At 60.6% G+C, this 22,500-nt stretch overlaps 2 non-coding genes across 2 annotated transcripts; both read right to left on the minus strand.

The window, feature by feature from the left end:
• Nucleotides 1-2,348: 2,348 nt before the first annotated feature.
• LOC131866817 (5S ribosomal RNA) lies at nt 2,349-2,467 on the minus strand. Its single transcript, XR_009365417.1, has one exon. It is a non-coding gene; the product is annotated as a 5S ribosomal RNA (ribosomal RNA).
• A 7,817-nt stretch (nt 2,468-10,284) lies between these two features.
• Nucleotides 10,285-10,403, minus strand: LOC131866826 (5S ribosomal RNA). Its single transcript, XR_009365425.1, has one exon. It is a non-coding gene; the product is annotated as a 5S ribosomal RNA (ribosomal RNA).
• Between the last annotated feature and the right edge of the window lie 12,097 nt (nt 10,404-22,500).

A 22,500-nucleotide genomic window follows, 5' to 3' on the forward strand; every position in this document is an offset into this window, starting at 1 on the left:
GAAGTTGGAAGTTGGGTTAATTGCCCGGGCGCGCACCTTCGCCAGGGTGGGCACCTTGGTGCGCACACCTTGGCTGGGCTGCGCACCAGGGCGGGCTCAAGATGGCACCAGCATTCCCTTTTTCTCACTATCTTTCAAAACGGAAATTTTAAAATCTCGTTTTTTTTTTGCCTTTTATGGAAATTAGTGAAGGCATCGCATCAAAGGTGCGCACCTCGCTGCCCACCTTGGTGTGCTCCGAGGTGCCCACCACGGTGCGCAACGCCGGTGCGAACCCGGGAGCGCCCCGATGTGTGCTCCAAGGTGCGGCGTGCACGAAGTCGGACCCCGGTTTGCCCCGGGTGCGCACCTCGCGTGCACCTTGGTGCGCACACCTTGGCTGGGTTGCGCGGCCTGGTGGGCACCATGGTGCGCACCAAGGAGCGCTCCGAAGTGTGCTCCAAGGTGCGGCGTGCACGAAGTCGGAGCCCGGTTTGCCCCGGGTACGCACCTCGCGTGCACCTTCGCCGGGGTGGGCACCTCGGCTGGGTTGCGCGCCCTGGTGCGCACCAAGGAGCGCTCCGAAGTGTGCTCCAAGGTGCGGCGTGCACGAAGTCGGAGCCCGGTTTGCCCCGGGTGCGCACCTCGCGTGCACCTTCGGCGGGGTTGCGCGCCCTGGTGGGCACCATGGTGCGCACCAAGGAGCGCTCCGAAGTGTGCTCCAAGGTGCGGCGTGCACGAAGTCGGAGCCCGGTTTGCCCCGGGTGCGCACCTCGCGTGCACCTTCGGCGGGGTTGCGCGCCCTGGTGGGCACCATGGTGCGCACCAAGGAGCGCTCCGAAGTGTGCTCCAAGGTGCGGCGTGCACGAAGTCGGAGCCCGGTTTGCCCCGGGTGCGCACCTCGCGTGCACCTTCGCCGCGGTGGGCACCATGGCGTGCACGAAGTCGGAGCCCGGTTTGCCCCGGGTGCGCACCTCGCGTGCACCTTCGCCGGGGTGGGCACCTCGGCTGGGTTGCGCGCCCTGGTGCGCACCAAGGAGCGCTCCGAAGTGTGCTCCAAGGTGCGGCGTGCACGAAGTCGGAGCCCGGTTTGCCCCGGGTGCGCACCTCGCGTGCACCTTCGCCAGGGTGGGCACCTCGGTGCGCACACCTTCTCAATGTTTTCTTGCCTTTTCTGGAAATTGGTGAAGGCAGCGCATCAAAGGTGCGCACCTCGGTGTGCTCCGAGGTGCGAACCCGAGAGCGCTCCGAGGTGCCCACGAAGTCGAAAGTCGGGTTAATTGCATTGTTTTCCCCGGGTGCGCTCCGAGGTGCGCAACATCGGCGCGCACCAAGGAGGGCTCCGAAGTGTGCTCCAAGGTGCGCACGATGGCGTGCACCTCTGGTGCGCACGATTCGGAGCTCGGTTTGACCGGGGTGCGCACACCTTGGCTGGGTTGCGCACCTTTTGTGCGCTCCAAGGTGCGCACGAAGTCGGAGCTCGGTTTGCCCCGGGTGCGCACCTTCGCCAGGGTGCGCACCTTGATGCGCACGCCTTGGCTGGGCTGCGCACCTTGGTGGGCGCCATGGTGCGCACCTTTCGTGCGCTCCAAGGTGCGCACGAAGTCGGAGCTCGGTTTGCCCCGGGTGCGCACCTTGGTGGGCGCCATGGTGCACTCCGAGGTGCCCAAGATTGGTGCGCACCAAGGAGCGCTCCGAAGTGCGCTCCAAGGTGCGCGCGAAGTCGAAAGTTGGGTTAATTGTCCGGTTTGCCTCGGGTGCGCACCTTGCGTGCACCTTCGCCAGGGTGGGCGCCTTGGTGCGCACACCTTGGCTGGGCTGCGCACACCTTGGCACCCGCGTTTCCTTCATTTTAAATTTTTTTTTTTTACAATCTCTCAAGTGGGAAATTCTATAATCTCAACTTTTTTTGCCTTTTCAGGAAACTTTTGAATGGAGCGCATCATTGGTGCGCTCCGAAGTGTGCTCCAAAGCTCTCTCCAGCTGCGTGCACCTGCCCCGGCCGCGCACCCGGCCCCGCCCAGCTTCGCTCACCTGTCCCGGGCGTCTGGTGCGGAACCTTAGAGTAAGAAACATCACCGTGCACCTTGGCCAACGTGCGCGACTCGACCGAGCGCGCACTGGCCGAGGTGCACACCGATTTCACCTGGGTGCGCGCGCAGCACCTCGGGCGCACCGGGGTGCGCGCACAACGCCCGGGTTGCACCGTGGCCTGTGTGCTCGGGGCGCCTCGGGTGCGCGCTCGGTGTCGCCCCCGCGCGCGCGGTAGTGCGGGCAGCGCACCCCGGCCCGGCCCGGCCCCGACGAGAACGCAAACGGGCAAAAGGTTTATTCAAATAGCATTGCGATGCCCGGCGAAAAACTAAAAAAGGGTGCAACACCGGGACTTCCCGGGAGGTCACCCATCCCAGTACTACTCCGGCCCAAGCGCGCTTAACTGCGGAGTTCTGATGGGATCCGGTGCACTAACGCTGGTATGATCGCACCCGTTATGAGCTTGTCGCAGTGTGTACTTAGCAAACCGCGACCCACGTGCGAATCCACCCCGGCCACCCACCCCCGTCGAGGTGCACACCCTCCCTCGCGAAGTGCGCCCCGTTCGCCAAGTGTGAGCCCTGCCCGGGTGCGCGCACCTTGCTAGGGCGTCGGGTGTGCACCCGGCCCGGCCTACGTGCGTGCACCTGTAGGGGGCGTCGTGTGCGTGCAGTGTCCCGTCTGCAACGCGGTGCCCACACACCACCTCGGGCGCAACGACCTGCGCTCACATGTGGGCCGAGTGCACCTTGGTGCATGTTCGGGGCGCCTCGGGTGCACGCTCGATCTTGCCCCGGTGCACCAAGGCGCTCGGTTTGCCCCGGGTGCGCACTTGGTGCAAGGTGGGCACCCAAAATAGGGATCAAGCACCAAAACACAAGTTTCGGGATGCAAAATGGGACCCAAGGACCACAAATGCGTTCCAAGACCCATGATGGGTCCACGAGAACAAAAATGTGTTCCGAGACTTAATAAACAAATATTGGGTTTTAGGAGAAGAAACATGCTCTGATGCCCAAAACGAGAATCGACCCCGAAAAGGCCACAGGCCAAAAGTGGGATGCGAGACAAAAAAAAATGGGACCCGAGGACCAAAATTGGGTTCCCAGGTCGAAGACAGGGCAACCGGACAAGAAACGACCTCTAAGGCTCGAAATGAGTCCCGACGACTAAAACTTGACAAGAAGCACCCATTAGGCACCCAACTCGACACCCATGGGATGCCGACCCACCCGGGCTTCCACCTAGCACACCTTGGCACCCACCCACCCTCGCACCCAACCTCGCACCCAACTTAGCACCTTTGAACCCACATTGGCACTCACCCTGACCCTGGCACCTTGGAACCCACATTGGCACTCACCTTGACCCTGGCACCCACCTTTGCACTCACCTTGGGACCCACCCTGGCTCCCACCTCGGCACCCACCCAGACACCCACCTTGGTTCCTTGGCACCCACCTTGGATCCTTGGCACCCACCCCGACACCCACCTTGGCACGCAACTTGGCTACTTGCCACCCACCTTGGCTCCTTGACGCCCACCCCGACAACCACCCCGTGACCTACCCTGGCTAGGGTTGGTGCACACCCACCCTGGTGCCCACCTTGGCACCCACCCTATGACCCACCTTGGCACGCACCTTAGTACCCACCCCGTTACCCACCCTAGGACCCACCCCGTGACCCACCTTGGCCAGGGTGGGTGCCTTGGTGCGCACAACTTGCCTGGGCTGCACACCAGGGCGGGCTCAAGATGGCACCCGCGTTCCGTTTTTTTCACTATCTTTCAAAACGGAAATTTTAAAATCTCATTTTTTTCTTTTTTTTGCCTTTTCTGGAAATTAGTGAAGGCAGCGCATCAAAGGTGCGCAATGCTGGTGCGAACCCGGGAGCGCTCCGATGTGTGCTCCAAGGTGCGGCGTGCACGAAGTCCGAGCCCGGTTTGCCCCGGGTGCGCACCTCGCGTGCACCTTCGCCGGGGTGAGCACCTTGGCTGGGTTGCGCGCCCTGGTGCGTACCAAGGAGCGCTCTGAAGTGTGCTCCAAGGTGCGGCGTGCACGAAGTCGGAGCCCGGTTTGCCCCGGGTGTGCACCTCGGGTGCGCACCTCGCGTGCACCTTCGCTGCGGTGGGCACCTTGGCTGGGTTGCGCGCCTTGGTGGGCACCATGCAGTGCACGAAGTCGGAGCCCGGTTTGCCCCGGGCGCGCACCTCCGCCAGGGTGGGCACCTTGGTGCGCACAACTTGCCTGGGCTGCGCATCAGGAAGGGCTCAAGATGGCACCCGCGTTCCGTTTTTTTCACTATCTTTCAGAACGGAAATTTTAAAATATCGTTTTTTTTTGCCTTTTCTGGAAATTAGTGAAGGCAGCGCATCAAAGGTGCGCAACGCTGGTGCGAACCTGGGAGCGCTCCGATGTGTGCTCCAAGGTGCGGCGTGCACGAAGTCGGAGCCCGGTTTGCCTCGGGTGCGCCCTGGTGGGCACCATGGTGCGCACCAAGGAGCGCTCCGAAGTGTGCTCCAAGGTGCGGCCTGCACGAAGTCGGAGCCCGGTTTGCCCCGGGTGTGCACTCGGGTGGGCACCTTGGTGCGCATGCCTTGCCTGGGCTGCGCACCAGGGCGGGCTCAAGATGGCACCCGCGTTCCTTTTTTTTCACTATCTTTCAAAACGGAAATTTTAAAATCTCATTTTTTTTTGCCTTTTTCTGGAAATTAGTGAAGGCAGCGCATCAAAGGTGCGCACCTCGCTGCCCACCACGGTGCGCAACGCCGGTGGGCACCCGGGAGTGCTTCGAAGTGTGCTCCAAGGTGCTGCGTGCACGTTGTCGGAGCCCGGTTTGCCCCGGGTGCGCACCTCGCGTGCACCTTCGTCGGGGTGGGCACCTTGGCTTGGTTTGCCCCGGCTGCGCTCCGAAGCGGGGTTATTGGAGCGCCGCCTCTTTTTTTGTCGGAGCGTTTGGTGGGGTTTCTCGCATTGGCTCTTCCGAGGCCCGGTTGCCACCCTGGCGCGCACGAAGTCGGAAGTAGGGTTAATTGCCCGGGTGCGCACCTTTGCCAGGGTGGCACCTTACCTGGGCTGCGCACCAGGGCGGGCTCAAGATGGCACGCGCGTTCCGTTTTTTTCACTATCTTTCAAAACGGAAATTTTAAAATCTCCTTTTTTTTTTGCCTTTTCTGGAAATTAGTGAAGGCAGCGCATCAAAGGTGCGCACCTCGCTGCCCACCTTGGTGTGCTCTGAGGTGCGCACCCGGGAGCGCTACGAAGTGTGCTCCAAGGTGCGGCGTGCACGTTGTCGGAGCCCGGTTTGCCCCGGGTGCGCACCTCGCCTGCACCTTGGCCGGGGTGGGCACCTTGGCTGGGTTTGCCCAGGGTGCGCTCCGAAGCGGGGTTACTGGAGCGCCCCCTCTTTTTTTGTCAGAGAGTTTGGTGGGGTTTCTCGCATTGGCTCTTCCCAGGCCCGGTTGTTGGGTGCGCTCCCACCCTGGCGCGCGCGAAGTTGGAAGTTGGGTTAATTGCCCGGGCGCGCACCTTCGCCAGGGTGGGCACCTTGGTGCGCAAACCTTGGCTGGGCTGCGCACCAGGGCGGGCTCAAGATGGCACCAGCATTCCCTTTTTCTCACTATCTTTCAAAACGGAAATTTTAAAATCTCGTTTTTTTTTTGCCTTTTATGGAAATTAGTGAAGGCATCGCATCAAAGGTGCGCACCTCGCTGCCCACCTTGGTGTGCTCCGAGGTGCCCACCACGGTGCGCAACGCCGGTGCGAACCCGGGAGCGCCCCGATGTGTGCTCCAAGGTGCGGCGTGCACGAAGTCGGACCCCGGTTTGCCCCGGGTGCGCACCTCGCGTGCACCTTGGTGCGCACACCTTGGCTGGGTTGCGCGGCCTGGTGGGCACCATGGTGCGCACCAAGGAGCGCTCCGAAGTGTGCTCCAAGGTGCGGCGTGCACGAAGTCGGAGCCCGGTTTGCCCCGGGTGCGCACCTTCGCCGCGGTGGGCACCATGGCGTGCACGAAGTCGGAGCCCGGTTTGCCCCGGGTGCGCACCTCGCGTGCACCTTCGCCGGGGTGGGCACCTCGGCTGGGTTGCGCGCCCTGGTGCGCACCAAGGAGCGCTCTGAAGTGTGCTCCAAGGTGCGGCGTGCACGAAGTCGGAGCCCGGTTTGCCCCGGGTGTGCACCTCGGGTGCGCACCTCGCGTGCACCTTCGCTGCGGTGGGCACCTTGGCTGGGTTGCGCGCCTTGGTGGGCACCATGCAGTGCACGAAGTCGGAGCCCGGATTGCCCCGGGCGCGCACCTCCGCCAGGGTGGGCACCTTGGTGCGCACAACTTGCCTGGGCTGCGCACCAGGAAGGGCTCAAGATGGCACCCGCGTTCCGTTTTTTTCACTATCTTTCAGAACGGAAATTTTAAAATCTCATTTTTTTTTGCCTTTTCTGGAAATTAGTGAAGGCAGCGCATCAAAGGTGCGCAACGCTGGTGCGAACCTGGGAGCGCTCCGATGTGTGCTCCAAGGTGCGGCGTGCACGAAGTCGGACCCCGGTTTGCCCCGGGTGCGCACCTCGCGTGCACCTTGGTGCGCACACCTTGGCTGGGTTGCGCGCCCTGGTGGGCACCATGGTGCGCACCAAGGAGCGCTCCGAAGTGTGCTCCAAGGTGCGGCGTGCACGAAGTCGGAGCCCGGTTTGCCCCGGGTGCGCACCTCGCGTGCACCTTCGCCGCGGTGGGCACCATGGCGTGCACGAAGTCGGAGCCCGGTTTGCCCCGGGTGCGCACCTCGCGTGCACCTTCGCCGGGGTGGGCACCTTGGTGTGCAGACCTTGGCTGGGTTGCGCGCCCTGGTGGGCACCATGGTGCGCACCAAGGAGCGCTCCGAAGTGTGCTCCAAGGTGCGGCCTGCACGAAGTCGGAGCCCGGTTTGCCCCGGGTGTGCACCTCGGGTGGGCACCTTGGTGCGCATGCCTTGCCTGGGCTGCGCACCAGGGCGGGCTCAAGATGGCACCCGCGTTCCTTTTTTTTCACTATCTTTCAAAACGGAAATTTTAAAATCTCATTTTTTTTTGCCTTTTTCTGGAAATTAGTGAAGGCAGCGCATCAAAGGTGCGCACCTCGCTGCCCACCACGGTGCGCAACGCCGGTGGGCACCCGGGAGTGCTTCGAAGTGTGCTCCAAGGTGCTGCGTGCACGTTGTCGGAGCCCGGTTTGCCCCGGGTGCGCACCTCGCGTGCACCTTCGTCGGGGTGGGCACCTTGGCTGGGTTTGCCCCGGCTGCGCTCCGAAGCGGGGTTATTGGAGCGCCGCCTCTTTTTTTGTCGGAGCGTTTGGTGGGGTTTCTCGCATTGGCTCTTCCGAGGCCCGGTTGCCACCCTGGCGCGCACGAAGTCGGAAGTAGGGTTAATTGCCCGGGTGCGCACCTTTGCCAGGGTGGGCACCTTACCTGGGCTGCGCACCAGGGCGGGCTCAAGATGGCACGCGCGTTCCGTTTTTTTCACTATCTTTCAAAACGGAAATTTTAAAATCTCCTTTTTTTTTTGCCTTTTCTGGAAATTAGTGAAGGCAGCGCATCAAAGGTGCGCACCTCGCTGCCCACCTTGGTGTGCTCTGAGGTGCGCACCCGGGAGCGCTACGAAGTGTGCTCCAAGGTGCGGCGTGCACGTTGTCGGAGCCCGGTTTGCCCCGGGTGCGCACCTCGCCTGCACCTTGGCCGGGGTGGGCACCTTGGCTGGGTTTGCCCAGGGTGCGCTCCGAAGCGGGGTTACTGGAGCGCCCCCTCTTTTTTTGTCAGAGCGTTTGGTGGGGTTTCTCGCATTGGCTCTTCCCAGGCCCGGTTGTTGGGTGCGCTCCCACCCTGGCGCGCGCGAAGTTGGAAGTTGGATTAATTGCCCGGGCGCGCACCTTCGCCAGGGTGGGCACCTTGGTGCGCACACCTTGGCTGGGCTGCGCACCAGGGCGGGCTCAAGATGGCACCAGCATTCCCTTTTTCTCACTATCTTTCAAAACGGAAATTTTAAAATCTCGTTTTTTTTTTGCCTTTTATGGAAATTAGTGAAGGCATCGCATCAAAGGTGCGCACCTCGCTGCCCACCTTGGTGTGCTCCGAGGTGCCCACCACGGTGCGCAACGCCGGTGCGAACCCGGGAGCGCCCCGATGTGTGCTCCAAGGTGCGGCGTGCACGAAGTCGGACCCCGGTTTGCCCCGGGTGCGCACCTCGCGTGCACCTTGGTGCGCACACCTTGGCTGGGTTGCGCGGCCTGGTGGGCACCATGGTGCGCACCAAGGAGCGCTCCGAAGTGTGCTCCAAGGTGCGGCGTGCACGAAGTCGGAGCCCGGTTTGCCCCGGGTACGCACCTCGCGTGCACCTTCGCCGGGGTGGGCACCTCGGCTGGGTTGCGCGCCCTGGTGCGCACCAAGGAGCGCTCCGAAGTGTGCTCCAAGGTGCGGCGTGCACGAAGTCGGAGCCCGGTTTGCCCCGGGTGCGCACCTTCGCCGCGGTGCGCACCATGGCGTGCACGAAGTCGGAGCCCGGTTTGCCCCGGGTGCGCACCTCGCGTGCACCTTCGGCGGGGTTGCGCGCCCTGGTGGGCACCATGGTGCGCACCAAGGAGCGCTCCGAAGTGTGCTCCAAGGTGCGGCGTGCACGAAGTCGGAGCCCGGTTTGCCCCGGGTGCGCACCTCGCGTGCACCTTCGGCGGGGTTGCGCGCCCTGGTGGGCACCATGGTGCGCACCAAGGAGCGCTCCGAAGTGTGCTCCAAGGTGCGGCGTGCACGAAGTCGGAGCCCGGTTTGCCCCGGGTGCGCACCTCGCGTGCACCTTCGCCGCGGTGGGCACCATGGCGTGCACGAAGTCGGAGCCCGGTTTGCCCCGGGTGCGCACCTCGCGTGCACCTTCGCCGGGGTGGGCACCTCGGCTGGGTTGCGCGCCCTGGTGCGCACCAAGGAGCGCTCCGAAGTGTGCTCCAAGGTGCGGCGTGCACGAAGTCGGAGCCCGGTTTGCCCCGGGTGCGCACCTCGCGTGCACCTTCGCCAGGGTGGGCACCTCGGTGCGCACACCTTCTCATTGTTTTCTTGCCTTTTCTGGAAATTGGTGAAGGCAGCGCATCAAAGGTGCGCACCTCGGTGTGCTCCGAGGTGCGAACCCGAGAGCGCTCCGAGGTGCCCACGAAGTCGAAAGTCGGGTTAATTGCATTGTTTTCCCCGGGTGCGCTCCGAGGTGCGCAACATCGGCGCGCACCAAGGAGGGCTCCGAAGTGTGCTCCAAGGTGCGCACGATGGCGTGCACCTCTGGTGCGCACGATTCGGAGCTCGGTTTGACCGGGGTGCGCACACCTTGGCTGGGTTGCGCACCTTTTGTGCGCTCCAAGGTGCGCACGAAGTCGGAGCTCGGTTTGCCCCGGGTGCGCACCTTCGCCAGGGTGCGCACCTTGATGCGCACGCCTTGGCTGGGCTGCGCACCTTGGTGGGCGCCATGGTGCGCACCTTTCGTGCGCTCCAAGGTGCGCACGAAGTCGGAGCTCGGTTTGCCCCGGGTGCGCACCTTGGTGGGCGCCATGGTGCACTCCGAGGTGCCCAAGATTGGTGCGCACCAAGGAGCGCTCCGAAGTGCGCTCCAAGGTGCGCGCGAAGTCGAAAGTTGGGTTAATTGTCCGGTTTGCCTCGGGTGCGCACCTTGCGTGCACCTTCGCCAGGGTGGGCGCCTTGGTGCGCACACCTTGGCTGGGCTGCGCACACCTTGGCACCCGCGTTTCCTTCATTTTAAATTTTTTTTTTTTACAATCTCTCAAGTGGGAAATTCTATAATCTCAACTTTTTTTGCCTTTTCAGGAAACTTTTGAATGGAGCGCATCATTGGTGCGCTCCGAAGTGTGCTCCAAAGCTCTCTCCAGCTGCGTGCACCTGCCCCGGCCGCGCACCCGGCCCCGCCCAGCTTCGCTCACCTGTCCCGGGCGTCTGGTGCGGAACCTTAGAGTAAGAAACATCACCGTGCACCTTGGCCAACGTGCGCGACTCGACCGAGCGCGCACTGGCCGAGGTGCACACCGATTTCACCTGGGTGCGCGCGCAGCACCTCGGGCGCACCGGGGTGCGCGCACAACGCCCGGGTTGCACCGTGGCCTGTGTGCTCGGGGTGCCTCGGGTGCGCGCTCGGTGTCGCCCCCCGCGCGCGCGGTAGTGCGGGCAGCGCACCCCGGCCCGGCCCGGCCCCGACGAGAACGCAAACGGGCAAAAGGTTTATTCAAATAGCATTGCGACGCCCGGCGAAAAACTAAAAAAGGGTGCAACACCGGGACTTCCCGGGAGGTCACCCATCCCAGTACTACTCCGGCCCAAGCGCGCTTAACTGCGGAGTTCTGATGGGATCCGGTGCACTAATGCTGGTATGATCGCACCCGTTATGAGCTTGTCGCAGTGTGTACTTAGCAAACCGCGACCCACGTGCGAATCCACCCCGGCCACCCACCCCCGTCGAGGTGCACACCCTCCCTCGCGAAGTGCGCCCCGTTCGCCAAGTGTGAGCCCTGCCCGGGTGCGCGCACCTTGCTAGGGCGTCGGGTGTGCACCCGGCCCGGCCTACGTGCGTGCACCTGGAGGGGGCGTCGTGTGCGTGCAGTGTCCCGTCTGCAACGCGGTGCCCACACACCACCTCGGGCGCAACGACCTGCGCTCACATGTGGGCCGAGTGCACCTTGGTGCATGTTCGGGGCGCCTCGGGTGCACGCTCGATCTTGCCCCGGTGCACCAAGGCGCTCGGTTTGCCCCGGGTGCGCACTTGGTGCAAGGTGGGCACCCAAAATAGGGATCAAGCACCAAAACACAAGTTTCGGGATGCAAAATGGGACCCAAGGACCACAAATGCGTTCCAAGACCCATGATGGGTCCACGAGAACAAAAATGTGTTCCGAGACTTAATAAACAAATATTGGGTTTTAGGAGAAGAAACATGCTCTGATGCCCAAAACGAGAATCGACCCCGAAAAGGCCACAGGCCAAAAGTGGGATGCGAGACAAAAAAAAATGGGACCCGAGGACCAAAATTGGGTTCCCAGGTCGAAGACAGGGCAACCGGACAAGAAACGACCTCTAAGGCTCGAAATGAGTCCCGACGACTAAAACTTGACAAGAAGCACCCATCAGGCACCCAACTCGACACCCATGGGATGCCGACCCACCCGGGCTTCCACCTAGCACACCTTGGCACCCACCCACCCTCGCACCCAACCTCGCACCCAACTTAGCACCTTTGAACCCACATTGGCACTCACCCTGACCCTGGCACCTTGGAACCCACATTGGCACTCACCTTGACCCTGGCACCCACCTTTGCACTCACCTTGGGACCCACCCTGGCTCCCACCTCGGCACCCACCCAGACACCCACCTTGGTTCCTTGGCACCCACCTTGGATCCTTGGCACCCACCCCGACACCCACCTTGGCACGCAACTTGGCTACTTGCCACCCACCTTGGCTCCTTGACGCCCACCCCGACAACCACCCCGTGACCTACCCTGGCTAGGGTTGGTGCACACCCACCCTGGTGCCCACCTTGGCACCCACCCTATGACCCACCTTGGCACGCACCTTAGTACCCACCCCGTTACCCACCCTAGGACCCACCCCGTGACCCACCTTGGCCAGGGTGGGTGCACCCACCCTGGTGCCCACCTTGGCACCCACCCATCCTAGCACCCAGCCTGTGACCGGGCTTGGAACCCAACCTTGCACCCGCACCCGTCTTGGCCAGTGTGGGTGCGCACCCATCCTGGCACCCACGTTGTGACACACCCTTTAACCCACGCACCCTAGCACCCACGTTGGCACCCACCTTGGAACCCAACCTAGCAACTTGGCACCCACCCCGTGACCCACCTTGGCATCCACCATAGCAGTCGCCGACTTGGCACCCACCTCGGCACCCACCTTGACACTTGTGGACCCACCTTGCCACTCACCCTAGCATCGACCCATCCTAGCACCCACCCTGGCACCTTTGCACCCTAGCACTCACCCATCCTAGCACCTAACCTGTGACCCACCTTGACACTCACCCTCGCACCCACCTTGGAACCCAACCTAGCACCCACCCACCCTGACACCAACCCTAGCACCTACCCACCCTTGCACCCACCCTGTGACCCATCTTGGCACCCACCCATCCTACCACTCAACCTATCACCCACCTTCTCACCCACCTTGGCATCCACCTTAGCACCCACCCACACTGGCACCTTGGCACCCACCTCGGGCAAGGTGGGTGCACACCCACCCTGGCACCCAATTTAGAACCCACCGAGCATGTTACCCACCTTGGCACCCACATTGCAGCCCACCCTAGTACCCACCCTATGACCCACATTGGCATCCACACCCTAGCACCCAGGCACCTCGACACCCGCCTTGACACCCACCCTAGCACTGAACCTGTGACCCACCTTGGAACTCACCCTAGAACCCACCCACCCTGTGAACCACCTTGGCATCCACCTTAGCACCCACCCACCTTGGCACCCACTCTAGCACTCACCCATCCTAACACCCAACTTGTTACCCACCTTGGCACCCGCCCTCGCGTCCACCTTGAAACCCACCCTAGCACCCACCCACGCAGGAGCCCACCTTGGCACCCAACCTAACACCCACGCATCCTGGCACCCAACTTGTGACCCACCTTGGAACCCACCCTAGTACCCACCTTTGAACCCACTATATCACCAACCCACCTTGGCACCCACCCTATGACCCTCTTTGGAATCCACCCTAGCACGCACCCACCCTGGCACCCACCATGGAGCGCACCCTAGCACCCACCCACCTCGGCACGCACCTCAACACCCACCTTGGTGTGCGCACTGCGCCAACCTCTCAAAGACCCTATGTGGTGCGCTCCAAAGTGTACACCTTTGGTGCGCTCCAAGGTGCGCACCTTTGGTGCACACCGAGGTGCACACCAAAGTGTGCACCGAGGTGAGCACCAAAGTGCACTCCAGGGTGCACACCAAGGCGTGCACCTTTGGTGCGGTCAATGCAAACGAATTCGGAAGTTGGGGTCGATGTCCTAATCGCTGCTGCAGACTACACGTATGAGAATCGGACAAATAGCTTTATATAGGGGAGGTGTTGCGTTTGATGGGTCGACTCCCCTGGTTGTGTGCACTGCACCAACTTCAAAGACCCTGTCTTGTTTAAGAAGTCAAAAGTTGGGGTGGATGTCCTAATCATTGCTGCAGTCTACGCATGTATGAGAATCAGACAAATAGCTTATATAGGGGAGGTGTTGCATTCGGTGGGTTGACTCCCCTGGTTGTGCGCACTGCGCCAACCTCAAAGACCCCGCATAGCAGAAGAAGTCGGAAGTCGGATTTTGGTGAGCACCAAGGCGTGCACCTTTGGTGCGGTCAACGCAGACGAATTCAGAAGTTGGGGTGGATGTCCTAATCGTTGTTGCAGGCTACACATGTATGAGAATCAGACAAATAGCTTATATAGGGGAGGTGTTGGGTTTGATGGGTCAACTCCCTTGGTTGTGCGCATTACGCCAACCTCAAAGACCTTGTTTTCGTTAAGAAGTCAAAAGTTGGGGTCAATGTCCTAATGGCTCCTGCAGGCTACACATGTATGAGAATCGGACAAATAGCTTATATAGGGGAGGTGTTGGGTTTGATGGGTCGACTCCCCTGGTTGTGCGCATTACGTCAACCTCAAAGACCTTGTTTTCGTTAAGAAGTCAAAAGTTGGGGTCGATGTCCTAATTGCTCCTGTAGACTACACATGTATGAGAATCAGACAAATAGCTTATATAGGGGAGGTGTTGGGTTTGATGGGTTGACTCCCCTAGTTGTTCGCATTACACCAACCTCAAAGACCTTGTTTTCGTTTAGAAGCCGAAAGTTGGGGTCGATGTCCTAATTGCTCCTGCAGGCTACGCATGTATGAGAATCAGACAAATAGCTTATATAGGGGAGGTGTTGGGTTTGATGGGTCGACTCCCCTGGTTGTGCGCATTGCGCCAACCTCAAAGACCCTGCATTGCGGATGAAGTCGAAAGTCAGAGTTTGGTGTGCTACAAGGTGTGGTCGAAGGTGCTCACCTAGGTGTGCACCTTTGGAGCACAGGAAAAGTGCCCTCCAAAAGTGCGCACCTTTGGAGTGCACAAAAGTGCCCTCCAAAAGTGCGCACCTTTGGAGCGCAGAAAAGTGCCCTCCAAAAAGTGCCCTCCAAAAGTGCGCACCTTTGGAGCGCAGAAAAGTGCCCTCCAAAAAGTGCCCTCCAAAAGTGCGCACCTTTGGAGCGCAGAAAAGTGCCCTCCAAAAAGTGCCCTCCAAAAGTGCGCACCTTTGGAGCGCAGAAAAGTGCCCTCCAAAAAGTGCCCTCCAAAAGTGCGCACCTTTGGAGCGCAGAAAAGTGCCCTCCAAAAAGTGCCCTCCAAAAGTGCGCACCTTTGGAGCGCAGAAAAGTGCCCTCCAAAAAGTGCCCTCCAAAAGTGCGCACCTTTGGAGCGCAGAAAAGTGCCCTCCAAAAAGTGCCCTCCAAAAGTGCGCACCTTTGGAGCGCAGAAAAGTGCCCTCCAAAAAGTGCCCTCCAAAAGTGCGCACCTTTGGAGCGCAGAAAAGTGCCCTCCAAAAGTGCGCACTTTTGGTGCGCACCAAGGCGCTGGTTCGGTCGTTGCAGGCGAGTTCGGAAGTTGGGGTCGATGTCCTGAGCGGAGGTGCAAACTACACAGGTGTCGGAATCGGACAAATAGCTTATATAGGGGAGGTGTATGCTTCGATGGGTCGACTCCCCAGGTTGAGCGCACCGCGCCAACCTCAAAGACCCTACGGTATGGATGAAGTCGGAAGTTGGGTCCGATGACCGATTCGATTAGTAGGTATGCTCATGAGGTCGGAATTTGGGTCCGATGACCTGCCATGTGCAGGAAGGCGAATGTTGACACTGTGCGTTGCAAGGTGCACACCAAGGCGCTGGTGCGGTCTTTTTAGTCGAGTTCGGAAGTTGGGGTCGATGTCCTGATCGGAGGTGCAAGCTACACAGGTGTGGGAATCGGACAAATAGCTTATATAGGGGAGGTGTATGCTTCGTTGGGTCGACTCCCCGGGTTGAGCGCACCGCGCCAACCTCAAAGACCCTACGGTATGGATGAAGTCGGAAGTTGGGTCCGATGACCGATTCGATATGTAGGCATACTCGCGAGGTCGGAATTTGGGTCCGATGACCTGCCACGTGCAGGAAGGCGAATGTTGGCACTGTGCGTTGCAAGGTGCGCACCAAGGCGCTGGTTCGGTCGTTGGAGGCGAGTTCGGAAGTTGGGGTCGATGTCTTGATCGGAGGTGCAAACTACACAGGTGTGGGAATCGGACAAATAGCTTATATAGGGGAGGTGTATGCTTCGTTGGGTCGACTCCCCGGGTTGAGCGCACCGCGCCAACCTCAAAGACCCTACGGTATGGATGAAGTCGGAAGTTGGGTCCGATGACCGATTCGATATGTAGGCATACTCGCGAGGTCGGAATTTGGGTCCGATGACCTGCCATGTGCAGGAAGGCGAATGTTGGGACTGTGCGTCGCAAGGTGCGCACCAAGGCGCTGGTGCCGTCGTTGCAGTCGAGTTCGGAAGTTGGGGTCGATGTCCTGGTCAGAGGTGCAAACTACACAGGTGTGGGAATCGGACAAATAGCTTATATAGGGGAGGTGTATGCTTCGATGGGTCGACTCCCTGGGTTGAGCGCACCGCGCCAACCTCAAAGACCCTACAGTATGGATGAAGTCGGAAGTTGGGTCCGATGACCGATTCGATACGTAGGCATATTGGCGAGGTCTGAATTTGTGTCCGATGACCTGCCATGCGCAGGAAGGCGGAATTTGGGTCCGATGACCGAGTTGATGGCGTGCCATGCGCAGAAAGGCGGAATTTGGGTCCGATGACCGAGTTGATGTTGATGGCCCGCCATGCACAGGAAGGCGGAATTTGGGTCCGATGACCGATTTGAAGGCGTGCCATACGCAAAAAGGCGGAGTTTGGGTCCGATGACCGAGTTGATATTGATGGCCCGCCATGCGCAGGAAGGCGGAATTTGGGTCCGATGACCTGACATACGCATGGAGTCCGACTCGGGGGCCGATGTTCGATTCGATGACTTGCATTGTGGGTAAAGTCGGAAGTTGTGGTCTTTGACCCGATTCGATGACCAGACTTCGGCTGCTTGAGAATCGGACAAATAACTTATATAGGGGAGGTAGTGTTCTCGAGCATCCTCCCCCCGTGCCCGTTTATGTCGATTGATGCTGGTGCTCGACTGGTTGGAGCGCTCGGATGCAAAAATCTTGCACCAGGATTTATCGATTGTGATGGACACGGCAAGTCTCCTGATTGCTATGCAGGAGCTCATCGTGAATCTCTATGCGGCCTTGGTATGGACTCGACCTGCGGAATGGTTCGGCAATGGTAGTCGCTCCAACACGTCCTTGCAATGGCCACAGAGGTGATTCGACTAGAGCTCCAGTCTAGCTTTTGGGTTGCTTGGCGGACTGGTATAGCCGCGATCGAGTTCCGGCCATGAACGTTTTAGATAGCTCTTGGGCTTTCTGGGACGGAAGTCGGAAGTTTGGGCTGTTGTCCGATTTGATGACCATTCTTCGGATGTGTGAGAATCGGACAAATAACTTATATAGGGGACTGTGTTGTCTCACGCAGCCCCCTCCGTGCCCCTCTATCTCGACCGATGTTGGTGCTTGAAAGGGTTGGGATCGCTCGGATTTATAAACGTGCACCACCATTTGTCGAGTGTGAGGGACGCGGCAGGTCTCCTAAATGCTATGCGGGCGCTCTCTGAGAATCTCTATCCGGCCTCGACACAGACTAGTCTTGCTGAATGGTTTGGCACTGGTAGTCGATCCAACACGTCGTTGTTGTGGCCGCCTAGGCGATTCGATTCGAGCCCCCGTCTAGCTTTTGGGTTGCTTGGCGGATTTTGCCCTATCCGCAAGTGAGCTCGGTCCCTAAACGTTCGAGAAACCCGATTGCTATGCGCCGACTCTCTTTCTTGCGAGCCTCCATCTAGCTTTTGGGTCTCTACGGAACGGAAGTCGGAATCTGGGACCGTTGTTTGATTCGACGAGGCAGACTACGGTTGTGCGAGAATCGGACAAATAACTTATATAGGGGAGGTGTTGACTGGAGCATTCTCCCCCGTGCCCCTCTAACTCGACCAATGCTGGCGCTCGAACGGTGGTAGCGCTCGGATTTTCATTGAGCGCCAGCATTGGTCGATTTAGAGGGGCATGCGAGATTCCCGAATGCTATGCGAGGGCTCTAACGGAAATGTCTATTGGTTTCGGTATGGATGCAATTGCGAGTGGTTCGGCAAAGGTAGTCGTTCCGATGCGTCCATGTCGTGGCCAAATCGATAATTCGATTTGAGCCCTCGTATAGCATTTGGGTCTCTCGATGTGATTCCGCATTCCAGTCCCTTTGGGCACTGCTTGAGCCGCATCCCAGGGGGTTCCCTTCCCAATAATCTGCCTCGCAACCCGATTGCTATGCGGTGAGGCTCCTCGGCCGCCTCGGAACTATCTGTGTATCAGACGCATCGCGGGATAAGGGGTTGGCAACGGTAGTCGCCCCAAGCGCGTCCGATGCTTGGACCATTCCGAGGCGGCCCTGAAGCCTCTTCCGTCTAGCCGTTGGGTCCTTCTCGCCGCATCCCTCGCCTCGCACCCCGATTGCTATGCGGTGAGGCTCCTCGGCCGCCTCGGAACTATCTGTGTATCGGACGCGTCGCGGGATAAGGGGTTGTCACTGGTAGTCGCCCCAAGCGCGTCCGATGCTTGGACCATTCCGAGGCGGCCCTGAAGCCTCTTCCGTCTAGCCGTTGGGTCCTTCTCGCCGCATCCCTCGCCTCGCACCCCGATTGCTATGCGGTGAGGCTCCTCGGCCGCCTCGGAACTATCTGTGTATCGGACGCGTCGCGGGATAAGGGGTTGTCATTGGTAGTCGCCCCAAGCGCGTCCGATGCTTGGACCATTCCGAGGCGGCCCTGAAGCCTCTTCCGTCTAGCCGTTGGGTCCTTCTCGCCGCATCCCTCGCCTCGCACCCCGATTGCTATGCGGTGAGGCTCCTCGGCCGCCTCGGAACTATCTGTGTATCGGACGCGTCGCGGGATAAGGGGTTGTCACTGGTAGTCGCCCCAAGCGCGTCCGATGCTTGGACCATTCCGAGGCGGCCCTGAAGCCTCTTCCGTCTAGCCGTTGGGTCCTTCTCGCCGCATCCCTCGCCTCGCACCCCGATTGCTATGCGGTGAGGCTCCTCGGCCGCCTCGGAACTATCTGTGTATCGGACGCGTCGCGGGATAAGGGGTTGTCACTGGTAGTCGCCCCAAGCGCGTTCGATGCTTGGACCATTCCGAGGCGGCCCTGAAGCCTCTTCCGTCTAGCCGTTGGGTCCTTCTCGCCGCATCCCTCGCCTCGCACCCCGATTGCTATGCGGTGAGGCTCCTCGGCCGCCTTGGAACTATCTGTGTATCGGACGCGTCGCGGGATAAGGGGTTGTCACTGGTAGTCGCCCCAAGCGCGTCCGATGCTTGGACCATTCCGAGGCGGACCCGAAGCCTCTTCCGTCTAGCCGTTGGGTCCTTCTCGCCGCATCCTTCGCCTCGCACCCCGATTGCTATGCGGTGAGGCTCCTCGGCCGCCTCGGAACTATCTGTGTATCGGACGCGTCGCGGGATAAGGGGTTGTCACTGGTAGTCGCCCCAAGCGCGTCCGATGCTTGGACCATTCCGAGGCGGACCCGAAGCCTCTTCCGTCTAGCCGTTGGGTCCTTCTCGCCGCATCCCTCGCCTCGCACCCCGATTGCTATGCGGTGAGGCTCCTCGGCCGCCTTGGAACTATCTGTGTATCGGACGCGTCGCGGGATAAGGGGTTGTCACTGGTAGTCGCCCCAAGCGCGTCCGATGCTTGGACCATTCCGAGGCGGACCCGAAGCCTCTTCCGTCTAGCCGTTGGGTCCTTCTCGCCGCATCCCTCGCCTCGCACCCCGATTGCTATGCGGTGAGGCTCCTCGGCCGCCTTGGAACTATCTGTGTATCGGACGCGTCGCGGGATAAGGGGTTGTCACTGGTAGTCGCCCCAAGCGCGTCCGATGCTTGGACCATTCCGAGGCGGACCCGAAGCCTCTTCCGTCTAGCCGTTGGGTCCTTCTCGCCGCATCCCTCGCCTCGCACCCCGATTGCTATGCGGTGAGGCTCCTCGGCCGCCTTGGAACTATCTGTGTATCGGACGCGTCGCGGGATAAGGGGTTGTCACTGGTAGTCGCCCCAAGCGCGTCCGATGCTTGGACCATTCCGAGGCGGCCCCGAAGCCTCTTCCGTCTAGCCGTTGGGTCCTTCTCGCCGCATCCCTCGCCTCGCACCCCGATTGCTATGCGGTGAGGCTCCTCGGCCGCCTTGGAACTATCTGTGTATCGGACGCGTCGCGGGATAAGGGGTTGTCACTGGTAGTCGCCCCAAGCGCGTCCGATGCTTGGACCATTCCGAGGCGGCCCCGAAGCCTCTTCCGTGTAGCCGTTGGGTCCTTCTCGCCGCATCCCTCGCCTCGCACCCCGATTGCTATGCGGTGAGGCTCCTCGGCCGCCTTGGAACTATCTGTGTATCGGACGCGTCGCGGGATAAGGGGTTGTCACTGGTAGTCGCCCCAAGCGCGTCCGATGCTTGGACCATTCCGAGGCGGACCTGAAGCCTCTTCCCTCTAGCCGTTGGGGCTTTCTCGCCGCATCCCTCGCCTCGCACCCTGATTGCTATGCTGTGAGGCTCCTCGGCCGCCTTGGAACTATCTGTGTATCGGACGCATCGCGGGATAAGGGGTTGGCAGTGGTAGTCGCCCCAAGCGCATCCGATGCTTGGACCATTCCGAGGCGGCCCTGCAGCCTCTTCCGTCTAGCCGTTGGGGCCATCTCGCCGCATCCCCCACCTCGCACCACGATTGCTATGCGGTGAGGCTCCTTGGCCGCCTCGGAACTATCTGTGTATCGGACGCATCGCGGGATAAGGGGTTGTCACTGGTAGTCGCCCCAAGCGCGTCCGATGCTTGGACTATTCCGAGGCGGCCCTGCAGCCTCTTCCGTCTAGCCGTTGGGGCCATCTCGCTGCATCCCCCACCTCCTCGGCCGCCTCGGAACTATCTGTGTATCGGACGCATCGCGGGATAAGGGGTTGGCAGTGGTAGTCGCCCCAAGCGCGTCCGATGCTTGGACTATTCCGAGGCAGCCCTGCAGCCTCTTCCGTCTAGCCTTTGGGGCCATCTCGCCGCATCCCTCGCCTCGCACCCCGATTGCTATGCGGTGAGGCTCCTCGGCCGCCTGGGAACTATCTTCGTATCGGACGCATCGCGGGATAAGGGGTTGTCACTGGTAGTCGCCCCAAGCGCGTCCGATGCTTGGACTATTCCGAGGCGGCCCTGTGGCCTCTTCCGTCTAGCCGTTGGGGCCATCTCGCCGCATCCCCCACCTCGCACCCCGATTGCTATGCGGTGAGGCTCTTCGGCCGCCTTGGAACTATCTTCGTATCGGACGCATCGCGGGATAAGGGGTTGTCACTGGTAGTGGCCCCAAGCGCGTCCGATGCTTGGACTATTCCGAGGCGGCCCTGCAGCCTCTTCCGTCTAGCCGTTGGGGCCATCTCGCCGCATCCCCCACCTCGCACCCCGATTGCTATGCGGTGAGGCTCCTCGGCCGCCTTGGAACTATCTTCGTATCGGACGCATCGCGGGATAAGGGGTTGTCACTGGTAGTCGCCCCAAGCGCGTCCGATGCTTGGACTATTCCGACGTGGCCCTGTGGCCTCTTCCGTCTAGCCGTTGGGGCCATCTCGCCGCATCCCCCACCTCGCACCCCGATTGCTATGCGGTGAGGCTCCTCGGCCGCCTTGGAACCATCTTCGTATCGGACGCATCGCGGGATAGGGGGCTGTCACTGGTAGTCGCCCCAAGCGTGTCCGATGCTTGGACCATTCCTAGGCGGCCCTGAAGCCTCTTCCGTCTAGCCGTTGGGGCCTTCCCGCCCCATCCCTCGCCTCGCACCCCCGATTGCTATGCGGTGAGGCTCCTCGGCCGCCTTGGAACCATCTGTGTATCGGACGCATCGCGGGATAAGGGGTTGGCACTGGCAGTCGCCCCAAGCGCGTCCGATGCTTGGACCATTCCGAGGTGGCCCTGAAGCCTCTTCCGTCTAGCCGTTGGGGCCTTCCCGCCCCATCCCTCGCCTCGCACCCCGATTGATATGCGGTGAGGCTCCTCGGCCGCCTTGGAACTATCTGTGTATCGGACGCATCGCGGGATAAGGGGTTGGCACTGGTAGTCGTCCCAATCGCATCCGATGCTTGGACCATTCCGAGGCGGCCCTGCAGCCTCTTCCGTTTAGCCGTCGGGGCCTTCCCGCCGCATCCCTCGCCTCGCATCCCGATTCCTATGCGGTGAGTCTTCTCGGCCGCCGCGGAACTATACCTGTTATTGCTACTGCATCCTTCGGCTGGTAACCTCCTCTGCCGCCTTGGAACGTTCTCTTTGTCGGACGCGTCGCGGGATAAGGGGTTGGCACTGGTAGTCGCCCCAAGCGCGCCCGATGCATAGACCGCTCCGAGTCGACCTTGCTTTCAGCCTCTCACATGCATAGACCTCTCTGAGTCGACCCTGCAGCCTCTCACGTTTAGCCTTTGGAATCTCGCCTCACAACATGATTGCTATCCTTGATGCATCCCTTGCCTCGAGCCCTGATTGCTTTCTTGGCTGCATCCCTCCTCTCCTCACAGCCCGGTTGTCATCACTGCTTCATCCGTCGCTTCATGCATTCTGGCTGCTGGGCCCTTCCCACCGCACACCTCGATTGCTATCTCTTCTGCATCACACACCCCGATTGCTATCTCTGCTACATCCCTCGGCTCTCACTTCTGCATCCTTCGCCTCACACCTCGATTGCTATCAATGCTGCATCCGTAACCTCACACCCCGATTGCTATGCGGGGAGGCTCCTTGGCCGCCTTGGAAATTTCTGTGTGTCGGACGCACCGCGGGATAAGGGGTTGGCACTGGTAGTCGCCCCAAGTGCGCCCGATTCTTAGACCGCTTCGAGGTGACCTCGTAGCCTCTTTCGTCCAGGCTTCCTGCCTTCAACGCCCTTTTTACACCTCGATTGCTATGCGCGGGCTCGTTGGCGTCTATCACCTCTCTGCGAAGAGTGGCACGATGATTGTTGGGGTAAATCGTAGCAGTCCGATCTCTGGCCTTGGGCCATTGTGAGGGCTGATCGATTTCCTGTGCGCATCTCGTGTTCGCCCAGTAACAGACTCGACGACTTGTAATCGGTCTTGTTCCCGATTGTTCCTGGAGGTAGTCTTCGGAACTCTTGGATTTGACCTGTCACTCGAACTGTCCTCTTCCGAGGATGCTTGTGTGTGTGTGCTTGTGCCATTTCCTTGGCGGTATTAACGAGATATTAAAGAG

Source organism: Cryptomeria japonica, unplaced genomic scaffold (assembly GCF_030272615.1).
Source record: "Cryptomeria japonica unplaced genomic scaffold, Sugi_1.0 HiC_scaffold_155, whole genome shotgun sequence".
Lineage (NCBI taxonomy): Eukaryota > Viridiplantae > Streptophyta > Pinopsida > Cupressales > Cupressaceae > Cryptomeria > Cryptomeria japonica.